Source organism: Pyxicephalus adspersus, chromosome 9, assembly GCF_032062135.1.
Source record: "Pyxicephalus adspersus chromosome 9, UCB_Pads_2.0, whole genome shotgun sequence".
Taxonomy (NCBI): domain Eukaryota; kingdom Metazoa; phylum Chordata; class Amphibia; order Anura; family Pyxicephalidae; genus Pyxicephalus; species Pyxicephalus adspersus.
In genome coordinates this window covers 32408805-32414011 of record NC_092866.1, presented here as the reverse complement: position 1 = coordinate 32414011, position 5207 = coordinate 32408805, and positions in this window count along the sequence as shown.

Below are 5207 nucleotides of genomic sequence, written 5' to 3'. Positions count from 1 at the left end.
CATTCGACCACCCAAATTTTTTTGCTATATTCGAGCGAATAGCTGCCGAATCGAATAGTGAGCTATTCGACCAACACTAATCCTGACATTAGAACACAGACAAATGTTACCCAAAATGTTAGACAAATCTATACACATTATTTTAGAATCCTAAACATTCAACATGGATTGCTTACAGAAACCTCAGGCATTTCCTCTTCTGGTGGCAAATGCCCACCTGGGGGACCCTAACCAAAAAAGATAAATGAAACACATTGGAAAATGTTCATTCCCCCAACACATCCACAAAAAATACTCAAATGGACTAATTGTTGTCTACCTCCACAGTGGATGCAGCCCGTGAAAATTCTCCAGAACCACAAACCAGCGACACTGATGTTCTACAAAGGCACATGATATATCACATCAAAATGAATGAATGAGTAGACAAATCTTCACATATCTAAAGTGCACAATATTTAGCCAAGGCAAAAAGAACATTTACAATCATGGAGAAATTGGAGTCTTTTTTAAATATTTAACCCAATAAGCAGAAAGACATTCCTAAAAGAAGGCAGCACCAGAAATATCTCCAAAGAACATTCACAAAACAAATAAATATTAGCAAGAGATAAAAGCTTAGTATTTAGCTTTTGGAAGGCTGAACACACAAACAAACACAATTACCTGTATTCTCCTCCAGGCCTCCCTGCAGTGGGTCATCTTGTAGATGTTGATCTGTTAAAGAAAACAACAAAAAATTTAAAAGGGAGAGCTTGACTATAAAAGATAACTTGTATTGATCAGTTACCCACAACACTAACCAAAAAACATAACACTCCCAGTCCAAAAAAATCGTCAAATTTAACTTCTGAGGGAGCTGAAAGCTTACACATATGACTGTGGTTTTAAACATGATTATAAACAGCTGCACAAAGTCAAACAAGATATACCATGAAGGTTCATCTTACCAGGAGGAAGACCAATGTCTTCTACGTGTGAAGTGACATCCGCGTCATCCTCACATGTAGGACTCCATGAGGGCTGCATTTTGCTCAGGAGTAAAGCTGGTTGCCTTAGAAGCAGAATCCTTGGGCTTGCTCAAACTAGATGAGGTGCCAGGTTGAGGGCCCAGGGGCCTGGATGTTGCTTGGCCTGCTTCTCCAGGCAAACTAGCTTACCTGAGGGAGCTGCCTGCTGGTCTATGGCCTGAAGAATGTCCTGGGGTGGTAGTGCCAGCAGTGGTGCTGGTGGTGTTTTTGCTGGTGTTGCTAGTGTTGGTGGTGGTGTTGTTGCTGGTGGCAGCAGTGTTGGTGGTGGTGATGGTGGTGGTGGGGTTTATCCCATACATGGTCCTAGAAGGGAAAAAGAAAACCATTTATGGGACAACACACAAAAAACATTTTGGAGAATTAAAGTAAATGGTGGATTCTTACCTTAAGTATGTTTTTTTCAGCTTTTTTCTCTTTATTTTCTCTTTTTTCTCTGTCAGCCTATGAAATAGCAGAAAGGCTAAGAAAATCTCGCAAAATATATAGGCGTGCGTGGGCGCATGCCACTTGCAGATTGTTGTTTTTCTGACATGGAAGACTTGGAGGATTTGGAGTTTCATGTAATGGTGGCTAGTGCTGCTGTGGAAACAACCTCAACTTTTTGGATTTCGCAGCAGCAGCAACAACCGGAGGAGCAGCCTTCCACTTCACAATGGGTCCGAGAGCCACGGATTTTTCAAGAGCGGCCCTACCTGGATAATTTATGTCACTAGGGTGTCAAAAGGTTATTCCGACTGTCCCGCCATGTCATCCACCACCTGTACAGCTTGGTGGAAGAGAAAATTTCACCAACAACCAAGAGAAGCCAGGCTGTGCCAGAAATGTCCAGGGTCCTGGCCACTCTGTATATTTTAGGAAGGGGATCTTTTCAAACAACCTCAGCCTTAATTTGTGGACTTTTTGATTTTTTGGAATATTTATCTGCATAAATATGGAAATGATATGCCCTATCAATGCATATAGATATTCAATAAAAGAAGGTTCATGTAGAAATTATAGCTAGTCACTCAAACAGTTTAATTAGGAAAACAAGGTGAAACAAAGTACACAGCAATATTGTTTGATATATAAACATAGGACCTTCAATCAATGATACATATAGCACATGAACATAAGGTTATTAGTAGTAACCCTTGTAATAATCTAATAACTGCTTAGTACACAAATCAGTAATTACAAAATGGCAAAGTAATGCAGTAATACTTTAGACACATATAAGACTATAATCAAGAATATCTTATAGCTACCTGCTAAGAGGTTAAAGGGTACCTCAGGAGCCTACTTCCTTCAGAAGAGAACTCCATACCAGTTTTCCTAAGGAGACCCTCAAGAGACAAGGAGAGCAAGCAAGGAAGAGAGCCAGCAAGCAAGAGAGGAGAGATCTAAATTCTCTCAGTTCCCATTTTTTATATAGGTAATTCCAATTAGGTATCCTTGGGGCTCTTGGGTTGGTTAGTGGGTGTGTTCTGTACGATGACCATCCGTTGACACACACCCCACTAGATTGGGATTGGTTGATGTAATTTGATGGACCTCCCAGCTTAATTTGATACTTGAATCTGGGGCTGGAATCTAAGTTTAGGGGTCAACAAGACTTCCAGCTGGGTCATCACCCAAACCCACCTGTCCAGTTAGGCATCCATCTTCTGCTACTTCAGGCTTGATGGATTTATTACCCCTTGAGGGTCCTACTGGTAATCAGTTTGTTATGGGAACTAGATCTTGTGTGCTGGCATGTTTTATTTTCTGTTTTGTTTATTGTTCCTTGGTTGAGGTTCTTTGATAACCACTGATTAGACATCCCCTAGATGATCCAGATGACCAGTACAAAGAAATACAGGTTCTATGTTTAAACACAACATTCCTGCACCTATACACATACATTATATATACATTTATATCTATCCACATATATCTACAATTATATATAAATAATCTTGAGGTGCAACAGACTGAGCCAGCCTACAGTTTCACAGATGTTTATGAAGGTCATAAATGCCATTGTGGACCTTGTCCCACTACATATTCATTTTCCTCACACAGCTGAGGAGTGGGGGAATGTAAGAGTGGAGTATTTCAGGCAAGCTAGATTTCTGAATGTTTTGGGGGCCATCGATTGCACACATGTGGCAATTTGGGCCTCTAAACAGCACTCATTTCGCAAACCGGAAGAAATATAATTTGCTGAATGTACAAGTAGTCTGTGATGCCAACAGGAGAATCATGAGTGCACACACAGGTTTTCCAGGATCATGACATGATGCCTATAACCTGCATCAGACAGCCATCTATCAGAAATTCATTGCTGGACAAATGCTGGAGGGCTGGTTAATAGGTAATGTATAATGTCATGTTCCAGTATACAACTAACAATTATGTTACTATAAGTATTTGCAGTCCTACACCTCAGTCAAAGTCCCTTTGCATTGTCAGAATGACAAGCTATTACCTATATTGTATATATGTAAGATTTTCTGCTAGTTTTTCTACTATTAGAAATTAGTTTCTAAATATTGTACAATATTTTGACCATGGGGGAACCCTTAAACTAACTTTCAGATATTCACGTAAGCCCTGATATAATTACAATGTTCACAGCTCACAGTACTTCAGTGTGGTAGTCAGTAGTAACCTTTGTAAGAAACTGTAGGTTTACACTGCACCCACAGAACTCCTACTATAACAATAATTTACACATTTGGTCTTTTTACAGCTGACAAAGGATACGAGTCGCTTCCATGGCTTATGACAGCTGTGCGTCATCCCAGGTCTGATGCAGAGCATAATTACAACAAGGCTCTGCAAAAAAAAGCCGGGGGGTTGTGGAGTAGTGTTGGTCGAATAGCTCACTATTCGATTCGACAGCCATTCGGCCGAATATAGCAAAAAAACTTGGGTGGTCGAACATCGAATTCGAATCCCATTAAAGTCAATAAGAGAAAAATTCGGGTTTGTTTCAGCACTGTGTAGAGCTTCTACAGCCTCCAAACAGATGTAAAAAGATACATTATAAAAGGATACATAACAAGATACATTGTAAAGAATAGTATTTCTATTCAACCTCTATTGCCCTCGTATTGCCTCCAGGATCAGGGGAGCAGAGCTGTCAGCATAAAGCTCCGCTGATTGCTCTGCTCCCTGAGGAAAGGGAAAGTAAAGCTCCGCTGATTGCTCTGCTCCCTGAGGAAAGGGAAAGCCTGATCAGGATTTCCCTTTCCTCAGCAACTCAGGGAGCAGAGCAATCAGCAATCAATTTTTTTTTTTTTTCCTCCCGAATTTTTGCTGTCGAATGCAGCAAAATTCGGTTCAGGTATACCCGAATTCGAACAGCCATATTTGGGTCGAATATAGGGACAACCTGAATTCGAACATCAACACTATTGTGGAGCACACCATCGGGCTGCTAAAAGCACAGTTTCTGTGCTTGGCGCGGCCCAGTGGTGAGCTCCTGTACACACCATGGAAAGCTGCCTGAGTCATCATGGCATGCTCCCTCCTGCACAACCTGTGCCTGCACCCTGAGGATACCTGGGAAATTCCAGAGGAAGAAGAGTAAGAGGTTTATCAACATCTTGCCTCCAGCTCCAAAAGCACAGCAGAGGGGCATCGAGTCAGGGATGAACTTATTGCCAATGTCTTTGCAAGTGAGTATTTACATATGTTTACAATGCATGCATTACATAAATCAGCAGATAATGTTTGGGAAACAAACAAACCTGGGAGTTTTAAGTCATAGCAAACACACTTTAATCCTTAGTAAAATGAAATAGCAGACATATTTGTGTAAGAGATGTGCCTCTATGTGACACTTTACAAAAACACATTGCTAAACTGGAGCAGAGTGAAGTTTAGTGCAGATTTGGGAAAGCATTGCTTATGCAGCCTGAAAAGCATGAAAAATACAATCCAGGACCATCTACTTGCCAACAAAACATGATTTACCATGCTGCTTAACACATGATAATAATGTAATCTATTTTTGAACAGGACGATAACATCCCTCTGCTGTGCTGCAAAGCCCTTGGAATGTCACATCACAGACTATTGTACATTCCTGGATGATATTTCTTCCAAGTAAAGGAGAAATCCACCTTTATGTTCCCCCACTCCCAAATTGATGTGAGGAAGTGAGTATGTAGTGGGCCAAGGTCTAAAATGGCATTTAAACCTTCAGAA